This window comes from Tiliqua scincoides, chromosome 2, assembly GCF_035046505.1.
Source record: "Tiliqua scincoides isolate rTilSci1 chromosome 2, rTilSci1.hap2, whole genome shotgun sequence".
Classification (NCBI taxonomy): Eukaryota; Metazoa; Chordata; class Lepidosauria; order Squamata; family Scincidae; genus Tiliqua; species Tiliqua scincoides.
Genome location: NC_089822.1, coordinates 125,016,635 through 125,028,404, shown reverse-complemented (window position 1 = coordinate 125,028,404; position 11,770 = coordinate 125,016,635). Strand labels below are relative to the sequence as shown.

Sequence of the window (11,770 nt, the reverse complement as noted above, 5' to 3'; positions counted from 1 at the left end):
TTTTTGCAAGCATCAGAGTAAGTGCACTGTAAACAACATACCAGTCAGTGGCGTCACTAGGATTCGCGTCACCCGGTGTGGGAGGCCTGCGTGGCACCCCATGCAGTGGGTGGGGCAACGCCCCAGGTGGTGGGCATGGTAATGTACCATCGCCCCGCCCCCACTGGTTATTTGGCTGTACCTTTTGTTAGAACACAGATATTTCAATGTGGTTTGTTTCATTGCATTCTGCATGAAATTATGCATTGATTGATATATATAACATGATGGTGTTATTCCTCCAAATTCTGATTTTAGTGATTTTGAAAACTTGTAGAGTCACACACACACACCCATCCGTGTCAACTTACTAACACCTTATTGCAGCAGTTCTCAAACTTTTAGGAGTGGGACCCACTTTTTAGAATGACAATCTGTCCAGGACCCATTGGAAGTGATGTCATGGCCGGAAGTGACATCATCAGGAAAATTAAAATAAATAATTACAAATAATTAAATTAAAATTAAATTAAATAAGGGGGAGCCAGTCCTGTTCCACCAAGTGAATCTACTCTCAATTAAGTCATATTGTGGTCAATGGGGCTTACTCTCAGGAAAGTGTGGGTAGGATTGCAGCCTGTGAGCCCACTCCTATGCATGTCTACTCTGAAGTAAGTCCCATAGCGGTCAACGGAGCTTACTCTGTAGTCAGCCTGCAATAACACCCCCCCAAAAAGAATCCGTGAGATTTCCAGTCCTCCCCAGTGCCCAGTTTAAACTTCTTCTATTTCAGGCACATCAAGATAAAGACCCACCTGGCTTTTCAAGTGCAAAATAGAAAACTTCCCCTTACCAGCTGAAGCCTCTTTTTGGTCCTTTTGGGGGGGGGGGGAGGCTGCCTTCTGGAGCAGCTCCATCGGATTGGAACCATTCTGGTATCCTCACATTCTCCTTCGCCTGGCCTGACCACCAGCCAAGGCTGTCTGCCTACTCACAAATAAACGTGACCGTGAGGCTGCTTTGCTTTCCATAGAGCTCAATAGGGCAGCTGGGAGGCAGGGACCTCCTTCTCGGGTGTTTTTTGGGGCTGCATTTATTAGATCAGGACCATTCAGGTGTCGTTGGATTCCTCTCAGCCTGCCCTTTCCGACAGACTATGTCAAGTGCACCTACTCACGAGTAAATGCTCGATTTGGCTCACTTTCACTTTCCATAGGGATCCATGAATTTTTTTTTTCTGGTTTTTTGGCCATAACATTTGAACAAAAGGTGCGATTTCAATTCTGTTTTTTGCATTGCACTCCGCAGGGGCTTCCACATCCAACAGTGTATGGTGTGGTGCGGTAGGCCCTAAAGCCGCGATGTTAGCGTGTCACCCACCCGGTGCGGCCCGCACCCCCCCAGCAACGCCAGTAGAACCATTAACCAAATCCTTCTTTAAGATGCCTGGTGTGTTAAGCCAGAGGCTCTACATATAACATACTACATATTTATTAACAATATTTATATACCAGTTTTCAGTGAAAAGTTCATAAAGTGGTTTACAGAGAAAATCAAACTACTAATGACTCCCTGTTCCAAAAGGGGTTCACATAACTGGGAGTGTGCAATTCAGTTTACAGCAGAGAGAAAAGCAACAAGTACTGAGCATAAGCAAGCATAGCTACAGAGTTGCAGCTTGATTTACTCAGAAGTAGGCCCATTGTTTTCCATGGGTGGTGTTCTTAAGTAATGGAGCACTGAATTGTAGCCTTGGTCTTTGTTTCAGATGGAAATGAGGATTACATCCTGATGTTTTAAAAACCAGACTTCTGCCAAACATTTGAAATACGGTGCAGAAGGGTTGGATGTGCTCCTGTCAAAGAGAACAAGATTTAAATGGAATCTTGATTTAAATGGAAGCCTTGAGCTCTGGCTTACGTTTTTCTCAGGAGGAAGGAGTGAATGGGTTAACTTTGGCTGCAGCTTGCAGAGACTAATGCTCTGGTTGCCTTGGAGATAAATAGCCCTCTAATTATCTCTACATTGTCCTCTTGCTCTCCTCTGGGCTTCTCCTACCTGCCTGAATAGCCCTAAGTAACCCGAAGATTAATTGAGATTATTTACACTTGATTTATTGGCAGAAATTTCTCTACTTATAGGTGAGTATTTAAGGTAGTATGCTTGTCTTTCAGTATGCTTGTCTTTAGTCAAGAGATATTCTTGACTTTTCCAGTATTGGTTTGGCTGCTACTAGGAGATTTCAGTAAAAAGAGGTTTTTCTTTAAAAAAGCAGGAAAAAAAATGTCACCTGTTTGCAAGGTAGAAGTAGGTGCTGTAGTAGTATATGAAGTATGTCCAAGTTACAGACATCCCAGTTATGGATTGCTGCATTGGTGCTTTCGTGCCCACTCATCATGATCTTCAGTAGTTCTTTTGTGCAGGCATAAGAGTGGTGGGCCAGCAAGAACTGGATGTTGCCACTTAAAATACATTTCAACTGAAATACAGACTCCTGGAACCTAACCTATACTTTGGCTGTGTACTTCTCCCTCCACATTAAAATGATAGTACTTCCTCTGGATTGAATGGCTTCTGTACTTGCAAAGACTGGTGGCAAGATCGACAACCAAGAGCCCAATCCTATACAGCTTTCCAGTGCCAGAGCAGCTACAGTGCAGCCTGGAGGTAAGGGAACAAATGTTCCCTTACTTTGAGGAGGCCTCCATAACTACCCTCCCACCACAGGATGCAGCACACACCCGATTGGCATGGCTGGAAAGTTGGATAGGATTGGGCCCTAAGAGATTAAATCTTAAGATTTGTGAGCTAGAGAACAAAGTGCTTCAAAGAAGTTTTACTCCACAGCTATATATTAGACACACGGGACTGTACAGAGAATCCTGAGCCAACTCATCCTCTCTGGCAGAGATATTCTTGACTTAGTTGGTCAGAGCATGTCAGAAAGTTGAATTGAATTCCTTCCAAATCTGAGAGACTGGTGAATCTAGAGGGATGATATAGCCGGTTTGGGTGTGTAAGACAGAAGTGAAGAAAAATATTTTGATCACTCTTCATAAAAATATGTTGGAGCTGTTTGTGACATCAAAACAAGAAATAAAAACAGTATAACTAGAATTTTAAAACTCTGCTTTAAACAAGTTCTCGTTTTATTCTAGTTAAAGAACAATAGAAACGGTGATCCTCCCTCTCCCCAAAAAACCAGCAAGGATATTGTCAAGCAAAAATGTAAGAATAGTCAGTTATTGGGTCTTAATTTTCATAGGCATTGGAAACAAACCAAAAGTTTTTACTTGCTTTTCAAAGGCCCACAGAGGTAGTACAACCTTGAACATAAGAAGAGCCTCACTGGATCAGGCCAAAGGCCCATCCAGCTTCCTGTATCTCACAGTGGCCCACCAGATGCCTCAGGGAGCACACAAGACAAAGACACCTGCATCCTGATGCCACTCCTTCATATCTGGTATTCTGAGGTACATTACTTCTAATCTACCAAGGCAATCGCCAAGGCAAGTTCTGCATTTGGCAGACTGCTTACCAACATGTGGAATCCCCATGGAATAAGCCTTGCTACAAAGCTTAAAGTCTACTGAGCAGTTGTGCTAACTGCTGTATGCCAGTGAGACTTGGACTGTATACAGGAGGCACGCTAGGCAACTGAACGACTTCCACATGACTTGCCTCCGCAGACTTCTGAGGATTCGGTGGTAGGACAGGGTGCCAGATACAGAAGTCCTCTCCAGAGCAGGACGGTTCACACCTTGCTGATGAAAGCGCAGACATGCTGGGCAGGTCATGTTGTAAGGATGCCAGACCACCACATCCCTAAACAGCTCTTTTATGGTGAGCTGTCTCAAGGAAAGTGATCGCACGGGGGACAAAAAAAGCGATATAAAGACACACTGAAAGCCTCTCTCAAGTCCCTTGATATTGACACCACCACCTGGGAAATCCTGGCACAAGACCGATTGACATGGCGCACGCTGATCCACCAAGGCTGTCAGGCATCTGAAGCCAAAAGGACAACCGTAGCACAAGAGAAGTGTGCACTCCGGAAAGCCAGAGCTGCAAATGCTGCAACAGTGGTGCCTCCGCATATCTGCCCGACATGTGGCAGAACATTCCGTGCTCGTATCGACCTGCGGACACACCGTGGACTGTCCACAACCCATTAGATGTCAAGGTCTTCGAAAACGATGGACGAACATCACTTCTAAAATCAGGAAGTTGCACATACCAATCACAGCTTGTAACCTGTGATGGACGTTTCGTCCAAAAATTTGTCCAATCCCTTTTTACATAAGAACATAAGAACATAAGAACAGCCCCACTGGATCAGGCCATAGGCCCATCTAGTCCAGCTTCCTGTATCTCACAGCGGCCCACCAAATGCCCCAGGGAGCACACCAGATAACAAGAGACCTCGTCCTGGTGCTCTCCCCTACATCTGGCATTCTGACTTAACCCATTCCTAAAATCAGGAGGTTGCGCATACACATCATGGCTTGTACCCCATAATGGATTTTTCCTCCAGAAACTCGTCCAATCCCCTTTTAAAGGCGTCTAGGCTAGACGCCAGCACCACATCCTGTGGCAAGGAGTTCCACAGACTGACCACGCGCTGAGTAAAGAAATATTTTCTTTTGTCTGTCCTAACCCGCCCAACACTCAATTTTAGTGGATGTCCCCTGGTTCTGGTATTATGTGAGAGTGTAAAGAGCATCTCCCTATCCACTCTGTCCATCCCCTGCATAATTTTGTATGTCTCAATCATGTCCCCCCTCAAGCGTCTCTTTTCTAGGCTGAAGAGGCCCAAACGCCGTAGCCTTTCCTCATAAGGAAGGTGCCCCAGCCCCGTAATCAGCTTAGTCGCTCTCTTTTGCACCTTTTCCATTTCCACTATGTCTTTTTTGAGATGCGGCGACCAGAACTGGACACAATACTCCAGGTGTGGCCTTACCATCGATTTGTACAACGGCATTATAATATTAGCCGTTTTGTTCTCAATACCCTTCCTAATGATCCCAAGCATAGAATTGGCCTTCTTCACTGCCGCCGCACATTGGGTCGACACTTTCATCGACCTGTCCACCACCACCCCAAGATCTCTCTCCTGATCTGTCACAGACAGCTCAGAACCCATCAGCCTATATCTAAAGTTTTGATTTTTTGCCCCAATGTGCATGACTTTACACTTACTGACATTGAAGCGCATCTGCCATTTTGCTGCCCATTCTGCCAGTCTGGAGAGATCCTTCTGGAGCTCCTCACAATCACTTCTGGTCTTTACCACTCGGAAAAGTTTGGTGTCATCTGCAAACTTAGCCACTTCACTGCTCAACCCTGTCTCCAGGTCATTTATGAAGAGGTTGAAAAGCACCGGTCCCAGGACAGATCCTTGGGGCACACCGCTTTTCACCTCTCTCCATTGTGAAAATTGCCCATTGACACCCACTCTCTGCTTCCTGGCCTCCAACCAGTTCTCAATCCACAAGAGGACCTGTCCTCTAATTCCCTGACTGTGGAGTTTTTTCAGTAGCCTTTGGTGAGGGACCGTGTCAAATGCCTTCTGAAAGTCCAGATATATAATGTCCACGGGTTCTCCCGCATCCACATGCCTGTTGACCTTTTCAAAGAATTCTATAAGGTTCGTGAGGCAAGACTTACCCTTACAGAAGCCATGCTGACTCTCCCTCAGCAAGGCCTGTTCATCTATGTGTTTTGAGATCCTATCTTTGATGAGGCATTCCACCATCTTACCCGGTATGGATGTTAGGCTGACCGGCCTATAGTTTCCCGGGTCCCCCCTCTTTCCCTTTTTAAAAATAGGCGTGACATTTGCTATCCTCCAATCTTCTGGTACCGTGGCCGTTTTGAGGGACAAGTTGCATACCTTAGTCAAGAGATCTGCAACTTCATTCTTCAATTCCTTAATAACCCTTGGGTGTATGCCATCAGGGCCCGGTGACTTATTGATCTTTAATTTATCAATGAGGTCTGAAACATCTTCTCTTTTAACCTCTATCTGACTTAACTCCTCGGTTAGGAGGGGCCGTTCGGGCAGCGGTATCTGCCCGAGGTCTTCTGCCGTGAAGACAGATGCAAAGAACTCATTTAATTTCTCTGCCATCTCTAAGTCTCCTTTTATCTCCCCTTTCCCTCCCTCACCATCCAGAGGGCCAACCGCTTCTCTGGCGGGTTTCCTGCTTCTAACATATTTGAAGAAGCTTTTATTATTCCCCTTAATGTTGCTGGCCATGCGTTCCTCATAGTCTCGCTTGGCCTCCCCTATCACCTTCTTACATTTCTTTTGCCACAGTTTATGTTCCTTTTTATTCTCTTCATTAGGGCAAGACTTCCATTTACGGAAGGAAGCTTCCTTGCCCTTCACAGCCTCTCTAACTTGGCTGGTTAGCCATGCGGGCACCCTCCTGGATTTAGTGGAACCCTTCTTTCTTTGCGGTATACACCTCTGCTGGGCCTCTATTACTGTTGTTTTAAGCAGCCTCCATGCACTCTGGAGAGACTGGACTCTTTTTACCCTCCCTTTCAACCTCCTTCTAACCAGCCTCCTCATTTGAGGGAAGTCCGCCCGTCGGAAGTCAAGGGTTTTTGTTAGAGATTTGCTTGGTATTCTTCCCCCAACGTGCACATCAAAACGGATCGCAGCATGATCACTGTTCCCCAATGGCTCAGTAACGTTTACATCTCTAACCAGGTCCTGCGTACCGCACAATATTAAATCCAGAGTCACCTGTCCTCTGGTGGGCTCCTTGACTAGCTGATCTAAGCCACAGTCATTCAGCACGTCAAGAAATCCGGTTTCCTTATCGTGACCAGAACACAAATTGACCCAGTCAATATGAGGATAATTGAAGTCCCCCATGATTACAACCCTGTCCTTCCTTGTCACCTCCCTGATCTGTTTCCTCATTTCAAGGTCCCCATCAGATTTCTGGTCTGGAGGACGATAGCACGCCCCCAGTATTACATCGCTGCACAAGCCTGGTAATTTAACCCACAGAGATTCTACGGTGGAGTCGGACCCACCTTCAATCTCTACTTTGCTGGATTCTATCCCTTCCTTAACATAAAGGGCCACCCCACCTCCAACACGCCCCTGCCTGTCCCTCCTGTAGAGTTTATAGCCCGGGATTGCGGTATCCCACTGATTCTCCGCATTCCACCAGGTTTCCGTTATGCCCACTATGTCAATATTTTCCCTTGTCACCAGACATTCCAGTTCTCCCACCTTTGCTCGTAGACTTCGGGCATTTGCATAAAAGCATTTATACACGGAATGCCCCAGGATGGGCTGCTTATTCGCTCCTTTGTCCCCGCATCCTCTCATTGTGCCAAACCGTCTATCACATCCCATCACCCTACCTTTCCCAATTTCTTCTCCTACCCTGCCTTTGTCTTGTTGTTCTCTAACCTCCCCATCCTCATCCCATAGGGATGAGGAGTCCCGAACCGGATGCCCCTCGGCTCCTGTCGGCCTTCCCCCAGGGATCAGTTTAAAAGCTGCTCTGCCACCTTTTTAATGTTATGCGCCAGCAGTCTGGTTCCATTCTGGTTCAAATGGAGCCCGTCCCTCTTGTACAGGCCCCGCTTGTCCCAAAACGTTCCCCAGTGCCTAACGAATCTAAACCCCTCCTCCCTACACCACCGTCTCATCCACGCATTGAGACCCCTGATCTCCGCCTGCCTAGCTGGCCCTGCGCGTGGAACAGGTAGCACTTCACAGAACGCTACCTTTGAGGTCCTGGCTTTCAGCTTCCTGCCTAAAAGCCTAAATTTGGCCTCCAGGACCTCCCAGCTACACTTGCCCACGTCGTTGGTGCCGACATGCACCACAGCCGCTACCTCTCCCCCAGCACTGTCTACTAGCCTGTCTAGACGAGAAGTGATGTCCGCAACCTTCGCACCAGGCAGGCAAGTCACCATGCGGTCCTCACATCCGTCGCAAACCCCCCTCTCTATGTTTCTAATAATCGAATCCCCCACTACAAGAAGCCCCCGACCCCCCTCCCGCCGAGGAGTATCCCGAGTGCGCTCGGATACGGGCCCATCCCCTGGAGAAGGGATCCCCCCTAGGGGATTGTTTCCCTCCTCTCCAGGATGACGTCCTCCAGTCCCGAGACTTCCCACCCGGGCAGCCGAGGAGCTGCACGCCTGAGGTTGGGACGAAGCCTGATCGTCCCCGGAAGTCTCCCCACGGTCCTCCTCTGGCTGCCTGCGCTTCTCCAGGTCGGCCACCAAGGCTTCAAGGGAGCGGACGCGTTCCCTGAGAGCCTGGAGCTCCTTGCACCGAGGACACACCCATGACTTATGCCCCAGAGGCATATAATCATACATGTGGCACTCGATGCAGAACACTGGATAGCCCCCACTCTGCTGCTGGCTGTCTGACTGCATAGCTTTTTTGTTGTTGTTGTTGTTGTTTTATTTAGGGGTCCTTTTAAAAACCGTACACTGGATAGCAGCCCTCTTCTCAAGGGAAGAGGAAGGGCAGTGTATGGGGCCCTGGCCTCCTCGCCCTGCTGCTGAACTCGCCCAGATGCTAAACTCTTGTGCCTTACCTGGCACTTAGTTCCCAAGGCACTTGGTTCCCAGAGGCCACACGCGTCTGCAGACAAGCCTCACGCGATGGCCTGCCTCGCTTTATACTCCTGGCTGGCTCTTCCTCCCTCCTTCCTTCCTGATTGAAAGGGGGCTGGCCTTCCCAGGTGAGTTTACAAAAGCTCAGGAAGGCAAATGGCTGCTGATGGGCGTGACCTACTCTGCAGGCTCCTGAATGGACTGCTTGGATTAGCCTAATGGGGCTCTTAATGGGTTGGGAATTGGCCCTTCCTAGGTCCTTTCCCTCCTAGTTCTGTTCTCTTAGGCTGGACTGTTTTTGTAACCTCAAGCTAGTTTTTATTTGGGTTTGTTTAATTATTTATTGCTCTCTAGATCCTGTGTCCCAATTTACTGACCTGTTTAGGTTATGTTCTAACTTAGATTAGGTTTAACCTGGGTTAAGTATAGGTTTAATTTAAACAAGTAGAAAACCTGCTTTTCACTTTATCCTCCTCCCTTCCTTCGATTAAGTGCTACCTTAGGTGCAGCTAAATTTCAATTTTGATTTAAATGCCTGACCCTTGGGCACTTACTCACGAGTAGGACGCTGCTCTTACTCACGAGTAGGACTCTGCTCCTGCTCAGAGTAGCCCTATGTACCTCCCTTAGGTGCTAACTTTCAATTTTGATTTAAGGTTGCTTTAAAGGTAAGGTTAAGGTTAGAAGACAGGGAGTTAGAAAGACAAAGCGTTAGAATGAGTACACTTACCTCCTCCTCCTGTTCCTCCTCCTCTCCTTCTCCAAAACTCAGAGGTCTCCTTGCCTTCTCCTCGCCCAGATGCTAAACTCTTGTGCCTTACCTGGCACTTAGTTCCCAAGGCACTTGGTTCCCAGAGGCCACACGCGTCTGCAGACAAGCCTCACGCGATGGCCTGCCTCGCTTTTTGTTGGCATCTAGGCCAACATCCTGTGGCAAGGAGTTCCACAGACTAATTTCAAAATGTATAAAGAAATATTTTCTTTCAAAGGGAGTCTCGTATGATTGGGGCTGCTGCAGAAATGGCCCCGCTGCTGGTAGCTTTATAAAGCATACCGGTACATAGCATTTAGCATAATTAATCTCTGTAGTCCTGACTGTGCATGGAATCAAGAGTCCGAGCTATGAACTGTTCTTAGTTATTTTCGATAGGAACATCTGAAACTGCCTTGTGCAGAATCCAACCCCTTGCCCATCTAGTTCAAAATGATCTCCTCTACACCAGTGGTTCTCAAACTTTTTTGGGAGTTTTACTCCCAAAGTAAGTCTTTGCAGGGGAGACGCAATCCCCAGGACCATGTCGCAAAGGGGGCTGCTTATATTTACGGAGGGCTTGTTCAAGCAGCAGGTGCGGAGAACCCTGCGCAGGGCTCCCTTAGGCTTAGAAGACTACAAAAAGGCAAGGTGGTTTGTACTCGCTTTTTTTGAACATTCTAAACCTCGGGGAGCCTTGTGGAGGGCTGCACAGGGCTCCCCGCACCTCCTGCTGCTTGTGCAAGCCCTCCATAAGTACAAGCACCCCCTTTGCCCCGTGTTGCTGCCTCACCCCTTCCCCCACCCCTTAAAGAGATGGGAAACTTTACAGGAGTTGTGGGTTACCAGTTTGAGTACCGCTGCTCTGCACTGATTGGCATTTGGTCTCCACTGTTTCAGGTTTACGGATGCCTTTCCCAACCCACCCTGGTTGGTTGGCAACCTTCAGTCTCGAAAGACTATGGTATAAGCCTACAGCACCCAGTATTCCCAGATGGTCTCCCATCCAAGTACTAACCAGGCCTGACCCTGCTTAGCTTCCAAGATCAGACGAGATTGGGCATATACAGGGTAACAGTTGGTGTTGCTGAAATTGAACCTGGGCCTTTCTGTGTGCTGTACTAGTGCACTGTGTGTGTTACCCTCCCTTTTGGTTTTCATATCAGTGCCTTTTGAGCAGATTGCCTTCATAACAAATGTGAAAACTGGCAATTTGTCCATTTCTCTTTTGAGAAAAAAAAAAAACTGAAGCTGCATTGCTACACACCTTTTCACATGAGTAAACCCATTTAACGTAATGGGAGTTACTTTTGACTAGACATGCATAGGATTGTGGTGTCAAGCATTCATGTGGTCCTTTGTTTCCCACAGGTCTCCGGCAGTTTACAGCAAAGAATGGACAATATACTGTAAAACAGTTATACAATAATAAAACACAATTGGTCAAATCAAACAATAGTAAGCCAGCCGCAAACCTGAAAACAATAGCCAACCAAAACCAGACTGGTTTACCCAACAACAAAAACTATTTTAAAAAGTAAAGTTTTGACAAAATGCCTGAAAATGTAGAGTGTGGGGGAATCCCTGGCCTCCTTGTAGAGGGTATTCCAGGGGACTGGGGGTGCCACAGAAACATTTGCCCACCACCACCTTCTGGAACCTACTTCCAAGCATCACCTAATGCCTGTCAGCAAACGTGCAAAAAAAGGCCTCTAGTGAAGCAAATATGGACTGGTGGTGTCGATTTGTTTGTTAGGTCATGAGAATTACAATTGTTGATGGTGGGAGACTCGCATCTCTGGGAGCATGGGCTAGTTAGAAAACAAAAAAGATGCCCAGTGATTAACTGAGCTATGCATGTCTATTCAGAAGTAAGCCCCACGGACTTCAATGGGACTTGAAGTCCTTGCAATTCTTCACACTTCACTTAAGAGTAAGTGTGTGTAGAATTGCAACCCAAGTTGATGACATGTTTAGTAAACTCAGTGGCACCAAATATGGGTTGTCAGCTACCACACGAAAGGAGCTATTGCTACAATATTGTGCCAGCAATTGGTTTTGGTACCATAAACGTGAACCATCAGTGTTGAGTGCAAAATCATAATTCCACCATGACTGTTATGCATATAGTGCCATTCAACTTTTTTTTCTTTCATGCACTGACAGACTAGGTTATATTTTCTCTTTGTTGATGTTATAAATACCAAGTATAGTGTTTGAAGTGTTTCTATGGGCACAGAAGTGTTGGAAGTGTTTATATGGCCTGGGGCATTTCCACTAAGTTGCGCATTTGCAGCATGGAATTGGTGGGAGTCTGTATCTCAGGCAAATGATGATTGGAAACTTAGGGGCGCATGCAGCCTTCTCCCCATTTTTATACCAGTGATTAGGACCGTTCCCACTCCTCCCTAGTCCCTATGGATGAACCACGCTGCTGTC

At 47.0% G+C, this 11,770-nt stretch overlaps 1 pseudogene; it reads right to left on the bottom strand.

Annotated features, from left to right (window-relative positions):
• Nucleotides 1–10,300: 10,300 nt before the first annotated feature.
• LOC136642515 (5S ribosomal RNA) lies at nucleotides 10,301–10,414 on the bottom strand (annotated as a pseudogene).
• Between the last annotated feature and the right edge of the window lie 1,356 nt (nucleotides 10,415–11,770).